Source organism: Pinus tabuliformis, chromosome 8 (assembly GCF_031772625.1).
Source record: "Pinus tabuliformis cultivar Carrire ecotype Pingquan chromosome 8, CPIR1, whole genome shotgun sequence".
In the NCBI taxonomy this organism is placed as follows: Eukaryota; Viridiplantae; Streptophyta; class Pinopsida; order Pinales; family Pinaceae; genus Pinus; species Pinus tabuliformis.
In genome coordinates this window covers 1,110,331,696-1,110,356,487 of record NC_142294.1, presented here as the reverse complement: position 1 = coordinate 1,110,356,487, position 24,792 = coordinate 1,110,331,696, and the positions used below count along the sequence as shown (strand labels likewise).

The window sequence follows — 24,792 nt, the reverse complement described above, 5'->3', positions numbered from 1 at the left end:
GATGTTTCTTCAATATGATCAAGATGATCAAGGGGTAGGTTAGTTTCTTCAATATGGGATATGGGCCCACTATGATCACTAATTTAACCTTGTGACTAGGTCAACTTTAAGCTAAACCTAGAAACACAAAAATAACCGTAAGTGAGGTTGGTCTTCGCCTCAAGTAAATATAACACCACCATCTGAATGCATGCAATAGTTTTCTATTGCAGAATTAGGAATTCCAAAGCTCCTCTCTTTATTCCTCAACTTTATGGCCGATGAAGTATCTCTTTTTATTTGTCCTCTTCAATGGAAATCCACATCCCATTAGATCATGGATACTTCATATCCATCTTGCAGATCTTCATTTCAAACCACATGACACTTCCTCATCTGTAAGAAAAACCCCATACCACTGCGCTCAAGAAACAACTCAAGGTCTGCACAATGCATGAGTTGTTTTCCATTGAATTTCATCCATAACGTCTCTTTGATTTTGTCTACAAATAATTTTGAAGAATTCTTGAAACTTAGCCCTAGTTACACACTAAAATTAACTTTTTGCCATTTTATCTTCTATTTAAATTTTCTCTTAAAAAAAGAACCAACAAACCTCAATTGAAATTTGGATTCCATTTCTTGCATCCATGTATACAAAATGGGACAAAACTTTCAGAAAGTGGGAAAAGAAAATATAAAAAGTAATAGTGGGGACACTTGCACACTAGACAGTTGAATAACACTTGGTGGTCTGAAAAAATGAAGGAATATATCTCCATGGGTAACAAGAAGAAGCTGGTTGCTATATTGATAAGCATAAAGAGATACATAAAACAAGGGATACCCTTATTTATGACAATAATATGCATAAACCCTAACCTTAAGCTTATATTGTGATTAGTTACATAATAATAGAACTAGTCACCACCTAGACATGACCAATGACACAAAATATTATGTTCCTTAAAATGCACAGATCATAGTACATCCAAAAATAGAAATATATAGCAAATAATAATAACCCAACCCAAATGAGAAATTATTAGCCTACCCTTGGACATAAGCACCAAAAAAGTATTATTTTCCTAAAATTTATGGACATATCATACAACATGACAAAAGTGAAAATCAATAGCACAAAATAATGACCTAACCCAAATAAGAAATGCTTAGCCTACCCTTGCACATAACAACCAAATAACTTCCATTTGTAGCACCAGCAACGAAACTGATATAATAATTATTTTCCCATTGTTCATAATCCAATCCTGTTGTAAAAGAAGCATAAACAAGTCAAGTGCATGAAATTTGAATTTGTGGAATAAATTCTTCGTTTAAAAGCAAAGCATTGATTTGATCTCAATTCCCACTTATGTACAATAGGATCATGGGAATTAAATGTAAAATAGAGTAAGTCATATGATATGATAATAAACCTTGTGAAGTAAGAGAACAAAAATATCATAGACTTGAGAAGTGAACCCTATGCCTATTGGTCATAGCCAAACTTGGCCTAGATTTTGGCAATTAAGACTCTGCATTTTGTGGGGCAGAGCGTGCAATTGAGCATGAAGTGGACCGCATAGTGAAGAACGAAGTGGACCACATAGTTGAGCATTTTGAATATACCACACAATGTAATAAGGGCAGGTCAAGGCCCCTCCTTTTTGTGAAAATGTGCGATTTTGTAAGGGATCAATGGTTTTGGGACCATAGTTGCTTGTTTTAGGGAGTCCATGGTATTTGGACCATGGAATTTTGATGATGTAACCCTACAATGTAATAGTATATATAAGTTAAAATAATAAAAAGAGAAATCAATTGAATTGATCGAGATCAATGTTATAGAAAATTATTGTGATCTGTAATTTGGTAGAGAAGGCGAGGCTTTGTAGCTGAGTGCTCAGAGGCCTAAGTCTGCAACTGAGTTTGCAGACAAGTTGTAGCTTAGTGTGTAGGCCAAGAACTGTCTGTTGTTCAAAGATTTATTATATTAAGCAACATTTCTTGTGGACATAGCCCTACACTTGGGTGAACAATGCTAAATTTGTGTTTTGATGTGTATATAATCTTATTATATATTGTAAAGTAGCAGTTATTGCAGTTGCATTTTGCTTCAACACAGTGATGGGTTATATGGCATGTTTAAGTGATTAATATAATGTGGAGAAGTGATTTATAAGTACTAAGAATAATATAACATAATAATACCACATCTCCCAATCCCTCAAGGCTATAGAAACCTAGTTGTGCATCCTCCCATACTCACTTTGGGTGAGACTGCGATCTTCTTGCAGGTCATTTCCGAAAGGGCCAGTGATTGAGGGTTTTGTTGGTGCATAGTATAAATTGAACTTAGGTCATCCCAAACTATGCCAAAAAATGGTTCTATTTCCGATATTGGGATATGTTTGAAGGAGATGTAGATTGGTACCTGTCGAAGAAGGAGATAAGATTGGATAGAACTAAAAGAGAGAGATCTTGCAGATCAAGAGAATAAAAGCCCCCGTTTGATATTCAAAGCTTGGTTAGAGAATTATATTTTACAGTTCAATATGAGATTTTATTCGCTTCATTTCCTATCGACATGTACGAGTGGATATCGAGGTTGACCGAAAGGAAGAGTTGTTTTAAAGGTGAAGAACCTACAGTGTGGACCCCTGAACTCATATAACGAATCAAGAACACTAAAAATAGGATTTCAAGGGCTATCGATTTCTGGATTGATAACATCTTGGGAGGATTCATTATTGAGTTCACTATAGACTTGATTGTGTCCTACAACAAAGCATAATGATGATTCTTAAAAGGAACGCGAGGTAAGTAGTTAAAATCTATGAAACTTTGGATTAAGATGCTTTTGTGTGAAAAGGGAGTTTTATGGATGAAATCAGATTGCTAGTTTACTTTTGTTTGGAAGAAGAGAGAATAAATCTAAGCAAGAGATCGGAGTAACGTGAAGTGGAAAGAGATATAGAGTAGACACCAAAAAAGAATCTCGTGGACAAGACCTAAAGAAATTTGTAGAGACTGATTATAGTCCTCTTTTAAGTGAATATGAAAGTGAAAGAGAATAAATCCACCCTCAGAACCCCTAGGTAACTTTGCAGTATTCACCCTCCTAGCCTAAGAGTTTGCAGAAGCCAGAATATAGTAATAGATAGGGTTTTTTTGGCTTTTCCCCTGCCCCTCCCCACCTCCTTCCCCACCCCCCCCACCCCCCCACCCATCCCCTCCTCCTACCCCTCCTACCCTGCATACCTCTCCCGTTACAAGTCCCCCTTCCCCTCCAAGAAGAAGTATGACTGACAATATTAAGCTACCTGTTTTCAAAGGAAATGGATTGGGGGATTTGTAATAGTTTTGGTTTTTATGTGAAGCTGTATGGACAACGAAGGAGATCAACAATGAGAATATAAATAAAGCACAGTTCGTTACGATGTTCTGAGATAGAGAATTGACATGGTATATGAAGTATTCCTATAATTAGAACATAGCATTTGCAGATACTAAAACAACATTGATAAAAGAGTGTAAGAAGCCAAAGTCTGAGTCGCGGTGCATCACCGAGTTGAAAAAAATCAAACAAGAATCTACTGAGTCTATTTGGGAGTTTGATCAGAGATTTAAGGTGTTATTGGATCAAGTAAGCTTTGACATAGCTCTACAACAACATCAAGAATGGTTTATAATTGTGTTTCTATTGTATATCAGATTTCCATTGATGCAAAAAAAAGATAGAAAGTCAAGTTCATGCTCTAAAAATTGTGATGAAATTGGAAGCTTCGCCTATAGGAGATACTAATGCATGCATTCAACAAATTTATAATCAACTAGCGTACCTAACCCTATAGATACAAGACATGAATAAAATCAAATAAGTTAGAGAAGAACTATGGTGTACGAAGTGTAGATCGAAGAGCCATTCTAAAGAACAATGCCCTATCTTTAGAAATTACATGACCAGTGGGGAACCGAATCCCTTGAATGTAGGATCTAGTTTATGGTGTGAAATGTGTAAGACTAGAGGCGAAAATCATTCAGAAGACTGTTACTTGTTACATATATATGTACAAATTCTGAGGAATCTATAATGAAATTCTGTTGGCTTAGTGGGACCTGACCCAAGTTCGGAAGTGATTTAGCCAAGCAAATCCTGGTACTACTGTCCCTTTTGGCAATAGTCTGCGGAGCGTGGATTGAGGTCTCACCCGAAGTAGTATGGGAGGGTGCTAGAACCAGGTTTTGCTCCCTATGGATGTCTAATATGAGGTGATTGGAACACGGTCCAACGTTCGCACTTACTATGCTACACGCACCTACGGGCACCCCGCGCCCTATGATACTGTCTTCACGCAGGTCTAGCCGCAGCGTGGCCCGTGTTATTTACCCAAGTCTTCCTTAATTAGTCTCTGTTAGCTGATTACTTAGATTAAATTCACATATAAACATTCATACAATTATTCATCAAGTGTGTGCAGTAGATAAACAGAGTAAAAGTAATGCATAACATCAAAATACAAATTCAAGAACAGATGCACAGAGTAAACTTCTCTTCATTATCTTTTAATCCCAAGTACAGACCCAACTCCGCTTTGCGCACTTAGCTGCAAGGGTCCGCACACTTAGCTGTGGACTCTAATAGGCCTTTGCACACTCAGCTGCAGAGCCTCTACCTACTACTACAACCCAGTACACTTCAGATCTCACTCTTCACCTTGAACCATGCCTTCGCTATCCTATATATTCTTTTCTAAGCTTAACTATCTTTACACTTAGAGCCTCGCTCTATTTATACAATCTCATGGTCTGCAGACCATGGGTAGGCTGACACATCTTTACATTAAATTACAACTCTTAGGGTGGACAACCCTATGACTCGATTATACAATTTTCGCTCTATGCCCGTACTCCATGGAGTTCTACACCATCTTTGACCAAAACTTGGGCTTTAAGCCCCAAAACCTGTTGCTGGGGATCCCATGCCCAACAGCCCCCAAACAAAATCGTCATGACTCGTCTTGAGTAACTCTGCTGGTACGACGATCTTGCCTTAAATTGAACATCTTGTCCTGAACAGTGACACCAACGATCACCTCCCAGCCTACCCATGTGCTAGCGCAGACCCCTCTGCATGGGCACGACCCCTATTACATACTAATATTGTGTGCAACTTCCTTATCACGCGACTCTCCCATGGACTCTTTTATAGTCCTGCACTCTCTTTCAACTGCTCGAGCGCTAAGATTGTACTCCCTACGGCTAGTCAGGTGGTTGCAACACTTGTGCAAGGCTTCAATTCACCTTCCAGCCTAGTTTGCGGGCACTCCTCAATTACCCTAGTGATAGTTAGAGCCACGAGTTCTTCCTTATGCAATGCGCTCACTTGGTTTCTTTGTCTAGTAAGGTGCAGTCGCAGCCATGGTAGCAGAGTCACAAATGCTCGATGACAATCTTTTAATGTAGTAGTATTTGGTCTTTTCATTCTTAGTTTTATCAATGTGACATGCTTGCGTGATCTCGTTTTCCAGTTTTTTGATCTCCGCATCCATTAACATGCTTTTCTTCCTTAGCCGTACCTGATCTTCTTCGAGTTTGTGAAGTTTATGGTTCCCTCAATGAATGGCTTCCTGAATTTTCATATGTTCGTCCTCGCGTAGTTGCCTAATTCCTTTGTCCTGGTCCTCGCTTACTGTCCCAACTGTGGGAGCTATTGCGTGAGGATTCCTTTCCTCCAAAATTATGGTCTCGACCTTGCTCTTCAGTTTCAGAATCATCTCCATGCTCAGGTTTTTGCACATGGCCCTGTAGGCCCATCGAATCGCTAGCACGCATAGGTCCCAATCAGTTCGTCTCACCTGGTGAACTCTGTTCAGGATTCCACATATCTTCTTGAATGCTTCTACATGGAACATTTGTGGTGCACGTTGCCTTTCCTACTACTTTTTCCTATTCTAGTGTGCTCATTGCCCCACACATGTCTGTACCCATCGAGACAGGTGAGCGCACAAGTTGTTCCATCCTTGCTGACCAAATTTTGTTCGAAGCTGGGGGCTTCCGAATCATAGGCGCATCATCCTTCTACATCCACGCTAGTCCTCAAATTTTCCTTGATGTGTACCTCACCATCGTGCGGGTGTTGCACCCAATGCCCATTTCAATGCATCGAACTGCTACTGTTCTAGTAGTGCGCTTTCAAATTTGCTTAGGAATTCATCCGCCGTCATTAATCCATCATAAGTCAGCAACTTTCTTTCCTCTGTTTTCACGGAACGCAGTGATCTAATCATCATGTTGCAATTCAGCTTTGTCATTTCATGCAACCGATTCCGCCATCGCTCTACTTGTTTGTCCAAATCCGAAGTGCAGGAGCTTTTGCACTCCCACAAGATCCTCCCATCTATAGTTGGATTCACCCAATCCTAGTCTCATGTAGTTATCTTATAAATACAATCAATATCATCATCGCACACTAGTTCAGTGTAGTGCGCTCTTTCGACTGGGTCCAGTGGGACTGCTATGCGTAGTGACTTTTTCTCGAAGATGATTTTTCACTTCTTTAGGTTGATGACTCCATTCATATTGGTGACCCAGTCTATTCCTAACAACGCGGGATAGGGATTTCTATCATCAAAAATTTCTATTACTTCAAAATCTGCCTGTGCGCTCGCACCTTTAATATCAACTGTTACTCCTTGTAACCTTCCCGTGGGAAAAATCTTCTATTGGTTCACCATTAATAATTGAATAGGGGACCATTGTAGTGTGGGCCTGCCCATGCGTTCCCATGTTTGATTTGGCAATACATTCACGTCCGAACCCATATCTAGGATTACATAATCCATTTCATACTCACAAATCTGCACAGTCCACCTCATTTCCCTTCCAGCGCACAATGCATGCTTTCCCAATCTCCTGACTACGCGGGGTTCTCCTGCCCTCGCGCACCTGGTGATTAGCTCCTATAGTCCTTTAACCACCTTGTTCTCACGTAACAGGTTATTGCATGTCTCTAGAAAGGTAGTGAGCATTGAAGGATCCATTCATGGCTCTGGTTGATCCATGCTACCTGAAGTGGAGGCCTTCGCGAAGCTCTTATTAGCTTCCATGAATGCATCCTTTGTGCATTCTAAGTCAAACTCAGGTTCCTTTGCAGGAGCCTTACGAACCCATGAACTTTCCTCTAGCTACTTCCCCATTTCTTCTCCCATGGTCGTATGCTTCTGAGCATCATGTTTACATTCAGGTCTTCTTCGTGCAGCTCAAACCTCATCATTTGTATATTTTGAGTCAGGGGAGGCTGGAATACCCCTTTTTCATGCATCTTTGTGATCAATGTAGGACAGTCTATTGTTTCATGATCAAACTAAACACAATACGTATAGGATATCCTTTTCGGGTTGGTACAATCGTGGGCATAGTGCCCTGGTACTCCACAATTGTAACAAATTAATTTTTTGTAGCCTCTTCTTGGTCCCATTCCTCCATGTCCTTGACCTTGCCCCTAAAATCCAGCATGCTCCATCCCCACATCTGGGTCGAGGGTTCGGATTTTGGTCTGCATCCTATAGGCTGGGGTCCGATCCATCATTAGCTCGTAACTGCAGCACGTGCACTCATCGTGGCCTATCGACCTCCAAAAATTACAAAACAATTGTTGGGGTGTCTGTGTATATTTCTGTAGCAAATGACAATTGTTCGTCGTGTGTTTCCATCCTATCTGATAAATCATGTACCATAAAGTGGGTGCCACACTCATACTTTCCTGCGCCCCCAGTCTTAACAACATTGGCCCTCCTCTTGCCAAGTAGTTCGTGAATACTGGGCAATGATCCTTGTCATGGCCTTGGCCTTTGCACTTTATGCACCATACTTCCTCGTGTGTCTCTGGCCATGGTGCCCTATCCTACTTGAAGCTTTGCATTTCCAAACACAGATTCTGCAGTTGCACGTGGAGTTTTTGAACTCCCAACCCAGGGTCTTGTATCGGGGTCTCATGTAATCTCATCACCATCTCTAACGCGTCGGCCTGGGTAGAAATTTTCTGCTGTGGCAGTGATGTCCTCAAGTGGGGTGTTAGAGATGCTACAAAACATGCATGATGTTGTGCATCCATTAGCGTCATATTTTCCTTGCGGATCGTACTCTTCATCCTTTGGTCCAAATCCTAGGGGGTCTCACCTAGAAGCATTGTGATCTCTTTAAACCCGATGATTGACTACATCTCTAATTTTGGCCTACTAAATTCTCTGTTCAACGCATTCTGGATCTTTGCTATCCCTGTGTTTGGGTGGTCATTAGAGTTTTTGATGTACCATGTTAATGCGTGATCCTGCAATGTGCTCACCAATGTAGCCTTCTTAATATTCCCATCTATGACACCTTGTGCTTCCCATACCGCTCTTACCACAAACCAGAATTGGTCTGGGTCCTCATTCCCTACCCCTCTGAATACTAGTAGTTTGATCGCGCTCACCATACTGAACTATGGAGGTGGTGGAGGTGGAGTGGGTGGTGATGGAGGTGAGGGAGGTGAAGTGGGTGGCGGTGTGGGTGGAAGTGGTAACCTTGGAATGCGTTGCCTTATCAAACTGACCATGCTTCTTGGAGAGGCCTTCGCGAGCTCTTCCTCGCTCTCTCATGAGGGTGAAATTAAGGGACTATTTTCTAATTCTTCGTTGCTTTTGTAGATCTTTCTGCTCCGTGTAGTCCCAAACATTAATGTATTCGCATGACCCTTTTCTCGCACAATATCTTAATCCAAGTATTGAAAGACTTCATATACTTACCTCGCAGTCCTTTAAGAAAGTTTCGTTCTGCTTCACTATAGCTCATGGTCGTGTCTACCGCAAACTCAGTGATAAATCCTCCTATTATTTAGTTGAGCCAGTGGTCCATAGCTCACGCTGTCTTATCCTATAAGGCTTCTAGTCTATGCACTAGATTCAAAGTCCACACTATTGGTTTATTTAACCTACACCTTCCTTGGCTATTTTGCTAGCTTTGCGATCCACTCATACAGCTTTGATGGAAAGGAAGCAAAGAAAATCTCGTGTATTTCAATGTACAAATAGCGATCCAACCACTGTTCCTCAGATACCCATAGATTTCTATTTTCCTGCATTGCGAACTCGTGAATCTTCTTATCCAACCACTCTTCAATTTCCTTCTTTGTTGGGTTCCAATGGCATGAAATCAGATATCCCTTATGTAGATCCTAGTCCCGACAATGAAACCATTTGTTGGCTTAGTGGGACTTGACCCAAGTTTGGAAGTGATTTAGCCAAGCAAATCCTGGTACTACTAGCCCTTTCGGAAACAGATTGTGGAGCATAGATTGAGGTCTCACACGAAGTAGTATGGGAGGGTGCTGGAACCAGGTTTCCGCATCATGGGGATTTCTGATACGAGGTGATTGGAACGTGGTCCAACCATTACACTTACTGTGCTACGCGCACCTACAGGCACCCCGCACCCTGTGATACTATCTTCGCACAGGTCTAGCCGCAGTATGACCCGTGCTATTTACCCAAGTCTTCCTTAATTATTCTTTGTTAGCTGATTACTTAGATTGAATTCACATATAAACATTCATACAATTATTCATCAAGTGCGCGCAGTAGATAAATAGAGTAAAAGTAATGCATAACGTCAAAATACAGATTCAAGAACAGATGCATAGAGTAAACTTCTCTTTATTATCTTTCAATCCCAAGTACAAACCTGACCCTGCCCTGCACATTCAGCTGCAGGGGTCCGCGCACTCAGCTGCAGACTCTACTAGGCCTCTGCGCACTCAGCTGTAGAGCCTCTACCTACTACTACGACCCAGTAAATTTCAAATCTCACTCTTCACCTTGAACCATGCCTTCGCTATTCTATCTATTCTTTTCTAAGCTTATCTATCTTTACACTTATAGCCTCACTCTATTTATACAATCCCATGTTCCGTGGACCATGGGTAGGCCGACACATCTTTACATTAAATTACAATTCTTAGGGTGGACAACCATATGACTCGATTCTACAATTTGCACTCCACGCCCATACTTCGCGGAGTTCTACACCATCTTTGACCAAAACTTGGGCTTTAAGCCCCAAAACCTACTGCAGGGGATCCCATGACCAATAATAAATATGTAAAAATTCTAAGGAATCTATAATGAAAATTCTATAAATCAGTAGGACGTGATGAGAATAATTGTTAGGCTTATGAACTAATGATGGAGGCTAACACTTATAGAATACAAGCAGAAGAGCATGGACATGAGGAAAATGGACATTGTGGTGGTCGATAAGGTTACCAAGGAATAGTTCGAGGTGGTGGAGCCGGTCGAGGACGTGGACAAATCATTTTCTATAACTGCGGTTAGCCAGGTCATTTTGAAAAAAAATACCATAACCCCACAACGACATGTAAGTATTATAAATATTTTGGCCATGTAATTGAAGAATTTCCTATACTTATGGTGAAGATGCAAGAAAAAAGAAATCAACAACCGACACAGAATATTCAAATGATGACTATTGAAAGGAGGATCGACAAACCTCAAATTAGTATTGTCACTAGAAGTGGAGTTGCGACTGATAGTAATAAAGCGGATGAAAAGAAAGAATTTGAAAGTGCATGGATTAGAAATACTGTTGAGAAAGTTCCTATTTCTCATATTTAGAAAGAAAAATAAGTATTTATGGAAGCAAAGCAAAGTTTTATTGATGCTGGAGCTTCGATCTCTAATGTACAACCAAAGCTTGATAGGAAAAGTAACTACGATGTGTCATCAAATTAGACACAGGACCGAGCTCCGACATAGGATTGAGCTCTGACATAAGACTAGGATTCAGAAAATCAAGTAGGTATTTTAAAGTCTTTTTTGCGGACTTGTATGAAATTATTAAGAGATTAAAAGGTTGTATAAGGGCTTCAGGAGTTGACAGATTCTTGTGCATCCAAAGAAACATTGCGAAGTGAGATGCACGTAGTCAATAATTTGCATCGACAATAGAGAACCAAAAGAGAGATGAGGATTAGTGCACAGATAGAAGAATATGAAATGGATCAAATTATTATGGACCTAAGATTTGATGCTAATGTCTTGACGAAGCAGACATGGGAATTAATGGGTAAGCCAAAGCTACAGTGGTCACCTCTTTAGTTATGGATGGAAAATAAGTAAAATATCTTCCCTCTGGGAAGACTACTAGGTGTCACAATGGATATTGAAGGAGTTTGCACTATTGCTGATTTTGAAGTGATAGAGATCGTCGATGACAATAACCCTTACCCTGCATTGCTTGGAATTGATTGGGAATTTGACAATATGGCCATATCTAATCTAAAGAAGGGGCTGGTAATATTTGAAGGAAACAATATGAGAGTAATTTTTCCCTTGGATCCATCAGAAGGAGTAAGATATGCAAAACTAGTCAAAGAATAATACTGCATAACTGACATAGACAATATCTGTTAGATGATAGTGAAGGAACAAGATTGTGTTAACCCTACTACATAGGGAAAGTTGAGTTGGGAGCATGATAGTTCTTGCACCTCAAACTCAGAAGAAGAGTCTTAGTGCCACCAGTAGTTGAAAGTGGGCACTGAACTACAAATTACACTGCAGAGAGAGCTTCGACGTAGTAAAACTATTTCGTTACAGTTTGGATTATGTCAAAGTACATAGGAGTGTCAATGTAAGAGGGGTTTCTCACTACAATATTGGATGTGTCGAAGTTCACCAGAAAAATATGACCATTAAAAATGAAAGTTGCCATTGAAATACGTGGAAGGATGCATTTATTAGGACAAATTGACTGGATCTAGTGATAGATATGCAATTAATGAACACAATTTGAGCTAATGATGGGGTTAGAAATTTATATTTGTTGTAAAAAGTTGTGTCTCGCCTAGATTTGGCTCTTTGCTGCCATGAGAGTTTGAATATTGCGATTACAAAGAAAGTTGCATAAATTTTCCATGGATGCCTTGATGTTTGAAGAATTTATTCATGTATTTAATGAGAAGGGCTTAGCTGGAGTCATGGAAGTAGCATCAGCTGATATGCCCACAACAACATCACCACCCGTAACATCATCATCATGCACACAACAAAGATATCGGTGAAAGAAAATGACCAGAGAGGAGAGAACGAAGAACAAACAAGAAAAGGGACCTGCTGAGCCTCAGAAGAGCCTGAACAAGTGAGAGATAGTGAGGAAGAAGCAGAGAAAGTACAAATGGAAACAGATGGCACAACGTTTTTTTCGCCTCTCCCATAATATATTTCACCAAGAAAACTAGATGTAAAACTAGTGAAAGAGTCGAAGAACGCAAAGTATGGCACCTTCACACCTTTATTGCAAGAGTGAGTGTGATTTACTGGAGAAACCCTTGGGAAGATTCAACAACTGAAGTTTGTGGACTATGATTTCAATAACAAAAATAAATATCTACAGTTCATACCAGATAGATACTTAAAACAATTACACTACCTTGAGAGTGGTGTGACAAGGTTAGAACTGCAACAGTGGTTGGATGGATTAGCGCAGTTGGGCTTGATGAATATGTTGAATGTGCCACACTTTGGCAGAAGTCTGGGAAGCATAGATTGTGTGTGACAACTTCTCATGCTGGTGCACGATGGATGCTTATGGATGGGGAAGAGGATCCCTATCGACCCAATGCTGATACGGATAATCACAAGACTTCCTTATCAAGAGCTAAACCCCAAAGAGGAGTTTGTTGGGAAAGATCAGGACAAAGCCATAATAAAGAACATGAAGAATAAGTTTGGACTGAAAAAATGGAAGCAATGTGATGATATCAACTCGATCAATGACCAGGGAGTTCGCTTCACATCACATATATTGGCTACAAAAATCATGAGGAAGTGCCATGCTAATGAAGTCCCTTAACTGATAGTTTCATTAGTTGCGTAGTGAACTAATGGGGTTCAGTACAACTGAGCCGCATATATTTGGTAAGATTTTTTGGACGAATGTTGTGAGGCTCAGGAGAAAGGTACGATGTTTCACTAGGCATAGTTAATTTTAATAATTACGATGCTTTCAAGGAGAGAGACGGAATATTCACAATTCCATCCGATAACCTCAGATTTTTGTGAAGCCACACGATATGCCTTGTTGTGGTATACTACTAAACCAACACGAGCATAGGATAAAATAATATTTTTTGTTTTTTTTTTTCACTTACTGGTTCACGGATACTCGGGTCAGTGGGTAGCCGCTACGTCTAGGGTTTTAAACACTGAGTGGACACCACCCGAAGGGCATCAACATTCCTCGGCCTATTTACTGACCTAACCCCAAGAGCTTTCGGGATTCGACCCTGTGACCTCCCATTGGCGAGGCACTTGATTTGACCGATTGAGCTAACTCTTGGGGCTGATATATTTTTTGTTTTATATCAATGGATTTACACATGTTGGTGAACCAACACCCTCACCTTTCACTGAGTCTATACAAGTAGTATAAATTTGTCACGAATTTTAAGGCCGACTTCCACAGAATTTACATATAGGCTCACAGGGACAAAAAGAAGACATGGAATCCCCTGCCATATTTAGTGATAGAAGACATTCTCCTAACATAGATACAACAATGTCATGGAGTAGATCACTACACTGGAGACACAAATAAAGGATACTCCATCAGAGGAGGACACGACGCAACATGGGGAAGTGAGAGGGAAGGCCAAAGGATGAGCAAGAATTATAACAAGAGGAGAAATATGACAAGGGTCACCATGATCCTCCTGAAGGTGATGAGACAAAGTTACCAAAAGAAGAAAAAAGAAGCAGAAGGTAGATAAGACAAAGGACATAATGCTAGTGGTCCTCACTGATGGGGACTTGGACTAGATTGGGGACATAATTTAGGAAGCAACGATGGAATCATTGAACAAATTAGAAGATTTCTACGCCACACTTTTAATAGGTGTCGAGGTGAACATTGGAGAACTAAAGATATTGACACAGATGGTCAGACATCCAGTGCAGGAAGAGAAGAAGCTTGGAGAGGAAATACCAGTAGATCTTACACTTGCAGTGTGGATAACATTGATACTTTTTAGAGCCCTGCAGTTTCACTCTGTCGAGGTATAACAACATTCTAAAAAGTGCAAGTATGTGAACATGAACATCATAGCAGTACCACTTCAAAGATTACACAAGCTACATCTAGAGAGATGAAGCTGCACTAACAACACACTTCATAGTTAAACATTCAGGTAGAGAGAGAGTGAGCTTCGCTGCAGCAGAAGCTCGACCAGGTGATCCAAGAGAGGGATCATGAAGTACAACAACAACAAAAGTTAAAGGAGGTGGTTGAAGAAATATGTCGCTAGATTTCTGACTTTGAGGTCCAAGAAGAGGAACCAGTGGAGGAAAAGCTCGCGAAGATCAACCTTGCAGTAAAAGGATACAAGGATAAGATCGCGGATGTACAATTTACATATGAGATGAAGATCAACGAGACACAAATGAAGCTACAACCAACCACACCACATGAAGTACGAGAGTAGAGGGAGGTCGACCTGAAGGCTGCAATGGTTGGCATCTTCGAAGAAATGGCAAATTGTGGGAAGCTATTGGATGAGATCTTACAGAATTGCAATTCATTGCAGGAAGATCCAAATGAAAAAAAACTATAAAAGGATATTCAGCAGAAGCAACAACAACTGGAGGTTACTGTGAGAACACTACCAATCTCACAGAAGCTCACAAAGGTCAATGAGGGAAATGCCCTCCAGAAGAAGATAGAGGGGCTGAGGATGGAAGAGAGGATCTGAAAGAGAGAACTCAACCATGAAATGATGAGGCTCTTTAACTGTTCCAAGCAATGGATGAGAATCTTCAAGAGAGAGAGAGAGAGAGAAAGTAGTGATGTAAAAGGCTACAAAACCCACAATAGAATCATTGTTGGAGGAAGTGCACAATGAAGACATTCTGCAGTGGTTCAACATTGCCTACAACAACATTGCAAAGAAGATCAGAGGAAAAACATCTAAGTGACTTAGAACGAGTCACATGTGAGTATTGGGTCTTGTTGGGTGCAACCCAACTTGGCCTAGATTTTGGAAAAGATTTCACATTTTGTGGGGTGAACCATGAAGTGGACAGCGTAGTGGAGCATTTTGAATATACCGCGTGGTGTAGTAAGGGCTTTGGGGTGGGTTGAAGCCCCTCTTTTTTATTAAAGCATGCGATTTTGTAAGGGATCAATGTTTTTGGGATCATAGTTGCTTGGTTTAGGGAGTCCATGGTATTTGGACCATTTTATTTTGATGATGTAATCCTAGAATGTAATAGTATATAGGGTAAAATAATAAGAAGAAAAATCAATCAAATTGATCTAGATTAGTGTTATGGAAAATTATTGTGATCTGTAATTTGGTAGAGAAGGTGAGGCTTTGCACCTGAGTGTGCAGAAAACCTAGAACATAGTGCGCAAGATAAGAAATGTATGTTGTCAAATATTTATTAAATTAAGAAACAGTTCTTGTGGACATAGACCTACATTGAGGTGAACCACGGTAAATTGGTGTTTTTATGTGTATATTTTCTTATTTTATGTTGTAGAGTAATAATTATTACAGTTGCTTTTTACTTCAACACAATTATGGTTTATATGGCATGTTTAAGTGATTAATCTAATGCAGAAAAGTGATTTATAGTTACTAAGAATAATATAACATAATAATACGACATCTCCCAATCCCTCAAGGCTGCAGAAACCTAGTTATGCATTCTCCCATAGTCACTTTGGGTGAGACTGCGATCTGCTTGCAGGTTGTTTTTGAAAGGGCCAGTGATTGAGGGTTTTGTTGGTGCATAATATAGATTGAACCTAGGTCAGCCCAAACCATGCCAACAGTGCTTGCATCCATAATGATAACCCAAAGGTTTGTGCAAGAAGCCGTATATCTAATATATAACCCATGATCACTCCCTTTCTCAACATTTTGATGAAACCACACATAAACAACATTATAATGGTATCTGGTATAAGGAAAGTAAAAAGGGTGAAAAACAAGTGCACCACACATATATAATATAAATTTCATTATTTTCAAAATAAAAGTTCAAGACCTAAAATTTGATCCCAAATTGGCATAAACACTTTAAATACAACTAATTGATGATAAAAAGGTACAAAAGTATGTTGGCACTATGACACAGATTTGGCACTATGACACAGGTGTTGTCCTTGATGGCAACTCACTTAGATGATAGATCACATTTTAGACTCATAGAATGAAGAAAGAGAGGTATATGTAGGTTCCCCATTGACCAAGCCACATGTACACGTGGGTTCGCAGACCAAAAGGCGCATATAGAGTACACACGCACTTTCATGGAAGGAAAGGCACATACATGTTGGAAAACTTAGTTTTGGTCCATGGTAGTGCGATCCATGGTATTGGTCCAAGGTATCTTGTCCAAAGTGTTGACCCTAGGTATTTGGTCCAAGGTATTGGTTCTAAGTGGTTTTGGTCCATGGTATTGAGTAAGGCCTAAGACTATAAAAGGAGGAGAAGATCATTAGGCAAAGGCACTCAAGTATTGAATATCTGATGAAGAGCAAGATCCAGAATACAAGTTATTGGGTTATGGTGCATAGCTGGATCTAAATCAAGGATGAACCTTAGTGCTTGATGAAGGATAAAATCTAATGATGGGTCAAGATCTTAAGGCTTGAAGAGAAGTATCTTTGTGTGGTTTTTGATATTTTATCTAAATAACTGGCACATGTTGTAATATGTAAATATGATGATCTGGGTATAACTGATGTCTGGAATTGTTGTAAAGTTTAAATCATCATTTATAGATCTTTACACAGGTTCACTTTGGCAAAGGCACGTATACACACTGGTTCTGCATATCAAAACATCGTATATATCTTAAATTTTATTTGCAGATATGTACGCAGGTTCGCCTTGAGATAACAACATATGTATGTAGGTTTGACATAGTGAAGTAGCGTATACCTCATAAAATATGCTTTAGCTACTTCTGTTTGTTGTTGCAGTGTTCTGTGTTCTGGCTTGGGTTCTGGTTACTGTTACTGTATTCTGGTTACAAAATTCTAAGAAGTGATTGATTGATTCAGTTTTGGTTGGTGAAAAGGAGATTGGTTGATGCAAATATGTTTGATTTTTGATTGATATTATTGATGGATCTAGTCTGAAAATTTATGAAACGTGGTCCCTGGAAGAAAAGAGAAGGTTGTAGCCTTCAATAGGCCAACACCTACATACTAGTAAACACATCAGCTAGTACAAGAGCTAGGGGGTTGTAGCATATATGAATCTAACTATGGAAATGAAATGTTATTGACTTGATAATACTGATTCACCCCCCGCCCCTCCCCCCCTCTTATTATTATTTACAACAATCGGTACTAAAGCAGGTCCTTCAGAAGAAGCTTGATGGCTTGAAGGAATATCTATCATCATGAGTAACTATGAAAGAGAGGGATCCATTAGACCACCAATCTTTGATGCGAGAAACTTTGTTTATTGGAAGGTAAGAACCACGGTCTATCTTCAATCTCTTGGAATAGATGTTTGGGAAATCGTGGAAGGAGGATATACATTTCCATCAGCAATTCCTACAGATACAGCAGGTAAAAAGCAATATGAAACCAATGCCAATGCTATCAATACATTATTAGGGAGTCTGTCACAATCAGAATTTGTCAAAGTTATACATCTCAAAACCGCCAAAGAAATATGGGACGAGATCATTCTAAGCTATGAAGGAGACAATTAGGTAAAATTTGCAAAACTGCAATATCTTAGAATTCAATATGAAACTCTCAAAATGCACAATGATGAAAGTATAGCTAGTTACTTCTTACATATAGATGAGATTGTTAATTGCAGAAAGAACTTAGGTGAAGAGATAAAAGAAGTTACTTTAGTTGAAAAAGTTTTAAACTAAGTTTGAATCAAAAGTTTCTGCCATAAAGAAAATCAGGATCTTCAGAGTATTACTATGACACAGCTGCACGAAATCTTAATTTCTTTCAAAATGAGAAAAGGAGGTCCATCAGATATGAGATAAGCCACATTCAAACCTTCAGAAGAGAAGAACTCAATGAATTAGGACATATTTCAGAAGGAGAGGAAGAAGCAAACTTTGTCAAGAACCTTCAATGGGGTTCCGGAAGATTCAGAGGTAAACTACCTTTCAAATGTTTTTCTTGTGGAAGAGTCGGCAAAATGTCCTCATAAAGATAAGCTTGACAAAGGTAAGGAATCAGAAAAATGGAATATAAAATAAAGTGTAAGTAAGAAGAGCTACTATACGCATGAATATAGCGATGGTTTATCAAATAGTGATGAAGATGAAAATAGTAATGACTATAGACTTCTGATGGTTTTTGAAGATGATGATTTCTTGGATGCTTTAGATGATGATTGTTGGGTCTTGAAAATGTCATTCATTTCCATTACACTTTCACTATTATGTCCATTATATCACCTCCATTTCACTACTATGTCACCACATTCATCCCACTTTCATTATCATTGGGCCACATTTATGTTTTTCCAAACTTTATTAATTCTAAGCCTTTTTAAGTGAATTTGTTGTTAAAAATTAGAAAATAATGTGCATATGCTTATACCTAACAAGTGGGTTGAGATTTTTGACATGTGTAGGTTAAAAGGAGGCTTCTAGAAGACCTTTATGTGGCACTCTAAGGCCAAATTCGAATTTGAGTGGAAAGAATCATGGGATCATGAGGATATGTGTCACATCTCCTAATTGTATTGAAACTCTAAGAAGACATGTGTCTTATCAGTTCCTATTTTGATTAGGACTCTAGAGGTAGAGGGAGAGATTCATGGACTCCCATTAATGAGATGGATTCTCATCTTTTTGTATAAATAGGAGATCTCTCTCCTTCATTTGTTAGTCCTAGTCTTAGCTTGGATTTTTAGTTCTTTAGCTTGGAGTTTGTAGTTCTTCTTTGATGGCTTTGGAAAGATTTGGAGAGCTTTGTTGTACTTTGTAATTTTGAAGAATTTGAATAAAGCTTTGATTTTCTCAACATGGAAGGAGATGTGAAGTAGATGTCATGGAGCATATTAGAATGTAAAGTAGAGTAGATTTTATTTTGTAATTTTGCTTTGATTTCATTCATGTATGTCATTTTATTGCTTTAAAGTTTGATAATTTAGATTTTCCATTCATGCAATTTTAATTCATGCAAGTGTGTTCAACCGGTTGGTTGTAGATTAGTTCTTCTTTACATATTTTTGCATCAAATAGTGACATGAGATTTGCCTCTCTGCTGAACTTTTTCTTAAGATTTTCAATTTCAATTATGCTTTGATTTCAGTCTTATTTATTTGTTGTTGTTAGATAGTTTAGATATCAAATTCTTCATGTTATTTGACGTTATCTCCAGAGCCATGGCTTAACCCGGAAAAGCTACTTGGCGAGCTATCAGATTATAAGTGAATTAATTTGATTTTACTTTCATTCTGCAAGTAGGTAGTTTACATATCAAGTTCTTCATGTTATTTGACATTATCTCTGGAGCCATGGCTTAACCCCGAAAAGCTACTTGGCGATCTATCAGATTATAAGTGAAGTGATTTGATTTTACTTTCATTTTGCAAGTAGGTAGTTTAGATATCAAGTTCTTCATGTTATTTGACGTTATCTCTAGATCCATGGCTTAACGTCGAAAAGCTACTTGGCGAGCTATTGGATTATAAGTGAAGTAATTTGATTTTGCTTTCATTAATCTGCAAGTAGGTAATTTAGATATCAATTATTCATGTTATTTGACGTTATCTCCGGAGCCATGGCTTAACCCCGAAAAGCTACTTGGCAAGCTATCGGATTATAAGTGAAGTAAATTGATCTTGCTTTCGTTTGTCTACAATTTTTGGTTTTTTTGAGTGCAATAGTTTAGATTTTATTTCTGTAATTAGATGGGCAACAGAGACAGTGATTTCCTGATCAGTATTTCATCTTTTGTTTGGTTTAAGTAGCTACATATTTACATTCCTGTTCAAGAATTAATTTTATCAATAGCATGTTTTGAGATCTTTTGAAGTGCTAAGTTTTGGAAGTTACCATAAGGGACATAAACCTTGTCTTGAAATCTACATCTATACTTGACCTTTCAAAGTATTCTTAAGACCTTAGAATAAGATTTCCATTTGCATTAGACACTTTAGGAGATCAACAAGAACAAAACCCCAAAACAAGATAAAAACTATAAAACAACGAAGTAAGAAAAAAGGTTAACTAAGCACATATGGTGCACCACACTTCATCAGTTTATGATACCCGGATTGATAATTTATGTAGAGAAATTTAAGACATTAAATTGACTAGACAATGATGACCTTTATGAAGAAATCTCTAAACTCAAAATTTGTTTAGAAGAAAAAAAATATGATTATAGATACTATGACATTCCAACTTGCTGAAAGAGAAAAATGCAATGAAAAACTAGAATTTGAAATTGTGGGTCTAAGAAAGGATATTGAGAAAACAAAAGCTCTCAATATTAGATTTGCTAAAGGATCAAAAACCCTAAATGAAATTATCAAACTGCAGTGTTCTCCTCTGATAAAGACAAGACTTGGATATACTGAAGAAGCATCCCAAGAACAGAAGCTGTCAACCTCCACTAAAAGCTATCTTGATGCAGTATAGAGCAGTGAATAGTTTGACAATCGACAACAAAGGCATAAAGAAAATCACCAGGTAAATCGGGCTCAATTTACTTCAAGGATAAACGAAAGCTACAACAAACCTTAGGTAAATCATACTCAATCTGTTTCTAGAATGAATAACAACTACAATCACCAGGTCAGTGGATTCGATAATCGCAAGAACTTCTTCAATGGCCAATGTTTTTCATGTCATAACTTTGGACACAAAGTTGCTCAATGTGTTGCTTACAAGACCATCATGACTACAGAATCACGAAACCAAAGGAATGTGACGGGGATCATGAAATGGACCTACGATAACTTTTCTCTTCTTGAAAATGAAATAGAATGCTCTATCCACAACAACTTCGGTCATGAAGAATCTGAATGCAGGAGTAAATTTCAGTAAACATCTCAAAAGGAGAAAACTTAATTAAATCCAAAAATATGGAGAAAGAAATAACCACAAATAGAAAGATGTGGTATAGCCTTGTATGCATAAGGACAAGAAAATCAGTGGTACATCAATAGTGGATGATTGAAACACATGATAGGTGATAAAGAAAAACTTCATTTATATAATGCCTTAGAAAAATAAAAGAAGGTCTCATTTGGAAATGACACTCCTGCTATCATAAAAGGTAAAGCATCTATTCTCTTAAAAGAAAAAGTTAAAGCTGTGAATGTTATGTATGTTGATGGTCTAAAGCATAACCTGTTGAGTGTTAGTCAAATGTGTGATCAAGGAAATGAAGTAGTATTTCGATCAAATGGATGTGTTGTTCGTGAGCTTGATATAGGAGAAACCGTGATCAAAGGTATAATAACTCCAAACAAATTATATATACTCAAGGGAGGACAAAAACAGTGCTATGTAAGCAAAAATGATGAACACTAGCTATGGCACAGAAGATTGGGGCATGTAAGCTTCTCTCAAATAAGAAAAGCAAGCAAATTCCAGGTTGTTCATGATCTTCTTGATATCAGCATTCCAGAAAATACAATATGAAAATCATGTCAATTTGGTAAGCAAACTAGGTCGCAATTCCCTAAAAAGGAAGGATCAGCTAGTAAGCCTCTTCAACTTGTTCATACTGATTTATGTGGTCCATCAAGGAAAAATTCAACTCGTGGAGAGGAATACTTTATATTGTTCATTGATGATTTTTCTAGAATGTGTTGGATAGGGCTTCAAAAGGATAAAGATGAAGCATTTGAAAAATTCAAAGCCTTCAAAGCCCTGGTTGAAAATGAATCAAATCGCAAAATCAAATGTCTCAGATCTAATCAAGGAGGGGAATTTACCTTAGGTGAATTCTTTGACTTTTGTGAAGAACATGGAATAAAAAGGCAATTCTCCACTGCAAGGACTCCTTGGAAAAATGGAGTGGTAGAAAGGATGAGCAGAACTGTTTAAAAAATGGCTCATGCCATGCTAGATGAGTCTGGAACCCCTGCAACCTTCTAGGGTGACGCTGCATTCGCTACCATCACTATTCTCAACAAAGCAAATGTTTGGGTAAACAACACTCAAAGTTTTTGGAAGAAAATGTTACATAAAAAGCACTGATGAAAAACTTTACAAGTTTGAACCTAGAGCAGATGAAGGCATTCTCCTTGGTTACTCTTCCCAAAGTAAAGGATATAAGTGTTATAATAAAAGACTTGGGAAAATTATTGAAAGTATTGATGTTGTGGTTGATGAAGCATGAAAAAATCCAAAGCAGGTAAAAACTGAAGATTGTGGAGAAGATGAAGATTATCCTTCCACATCAAATCAGAATAATTCTGAAGAAGAAAACAATGAAGCACCAGAAGAATAGATAACAGCAGAAGAAAAGACTCCATCCACGTATGTTCAGAAAAATCATCCAGAGACTCAATTTTTGGGACATAAAGAGGCAGGTGTGCAAACAAGAAGAACTATTACAGAAGCTTCAAGCTATTTAGCATTTCTTTCCTTCATCAAACCTCAAAATGTAAATGAAGCATGCAAAGATGAATGTTGCTTCAAGGCCATGAATGAAGAACTTGAGAAAATTAAAAAGAATAATACTTTGGAATTAGTTCCTAGACCTCATGATAAGAATATCATAGGAATCAAATGGATATTCAAAAACAAGCTGAATGAAAATGGTGAAGTTATTAGAAACAAGGCCATACTTGTTTGTAAAGGATATGCTCACCAAGAAGGTATAGATTTTGAAGAAACTTTTGCACCTATTGCTAGACTTGAAGCCATAAGAATGTTCCTTGATCTTTCTAGTTTTCAGAAATTCAAAGTACACCAAATGGATGTAAAATCTGCCTTTCTTAATGGGGACTTATATGAAGAAGTATATATTGAGCAACCAGATGGATTCATCCTTGGAAATGATTCAAAACTTGTATGCAGACTTAGAAAGGCTCTCTATGGTCTAAAACAAGTTCCAAGGGCTTGGTATTACCATCTTGACAAATACCTCCATCAACAAGGTTTTTCTAAAGGATCAGTTGATAGCAATCTATATACAAAGATTGACAATAATAAATTGCTAATACTTGTTGTGTATGTTGATGATATCATTTTTGGTAGAAATGAAGAAGCCACGAGTCAAAACTTTGCTTTGGTAATGCAGCAAGAATTTGAAATTTCCTTGCTTGGTGAGCTCACATATTTTCATGGTCTACAAGTTCAACAAAATAAAGATGGTATTTTTCTGTCATAAACCAAGTATCTCAAGCAGATCTTGAAAAAATACGGCATGGAATATTCTAAACCAATATGTACCCCTATGGTAACAGGATGCAGTCTCAGCTCAAATGATGAATCAACAACATTACATCAACCAACCTACAGATCCATGATTGGTAGTTTGCTTTATCTAACAGGTACCTGACCAGACATCATGCATGCAGTAGGAATAGTTAGAAGATTCCAAGCCAATCCAAAGGAATCACACCTTTAGGCAGTCAAAAGGATTTTCAAATATCTTCAAGGAACACAAAATTTTGGTTTATGGTATCTTAGAGATATAGATGTTACACTTCATGCGTATACAGAATGCAAATTGGGTAGGAAGCGTTGATGACAGAAAAAACACTAGTGGTGGTGCATTCTATATGGGTTCCATATTGGTGGCTTGGTTCAACAAGAAACACAGTTCAATTGCATTATCTACAGTTGAAGGAAAATATGTGGCTACTGCATCTTGCTGCACACAAATCCTTTGGATGATGCAAACATTGCAAGACATTCAGATCACATGTACTCCACCCATCTCCATTCTATGTGATAATACAAGTGTAATCAACATTTCAAAGAATCCAGTCAAGCATTCCAAGACCAAGCACATACCCATCAAATATCATTTTCTAAATGAAAAAGTGCTTGAACAAAAGGTCGAATTGGAGTATGTCCCCTCCAAAGAACAGGTTGCTGATATATTGACCAAACCACTGCCCAGAGAGACATTTGAATATCTCAGACAGAAGCTGAGAGTTGTTGATGCATCATCTTGCTGTTGAAACTTATCTGTTTCAGAGAAAAGTGATTATACACAAATTTCATGAAGCTTATCCGCATACCTACGGCGGTTGCTGTGGATAGAGTCATGTATATGTTGTTTTGAAGAAAAATAATGGGCCAGACTCAGGATGAAAGGAGTCTGATATGGGTCTGACAGTGATCATCTAGCATAGGTTCAGGGGGAGAATGTACTTCTAATAATGCATTTTTGGCATTATCTTAGAAGATCTTGGTACAAATTCACAGTTTTTTTTTTATTCAGGTGGAACAGGTTCAGGGGGAGATCATGGTTGCTGGTCTGGATGGTGATTGATAGATGCTGTTGATGATAGTTGCTGATAACTATCATAGTCTTGTTTCAGATATTTGGTCTCTATGTCACGTATATATTTTAATGTCAGGTTCATGAAACGACCTATTATGCATGGGATGGATGATGTAATTTTCTTGTTTTGACATGTATAAACATTTGGTATATACCCACTTGGTTGGGTGGATGAGTCAAACTTGGTATGTCCCCACTTGGCTGGGCGATGAATATATGTATGAGTCATTGGTGATAGGAAGGTCATTTATGATGTATGTATAGAGTCATCTTTTTGCA

At 38.3% G+C, this 24,792-nt stretch overlaps 1 pseudogene; it reads right to left on the bottom strand.

The window, feature by feature from the left end:
• Positions 1–1,131: 1,131 nt before the first annotated feature.
• LOC149239234 (casein kinase 1-like protein HD16) overlaps positions 1,132–24,792 on the bottom strand; it is an 86,646-nt pseudogene continuing 62,985 nt past the window's right edge.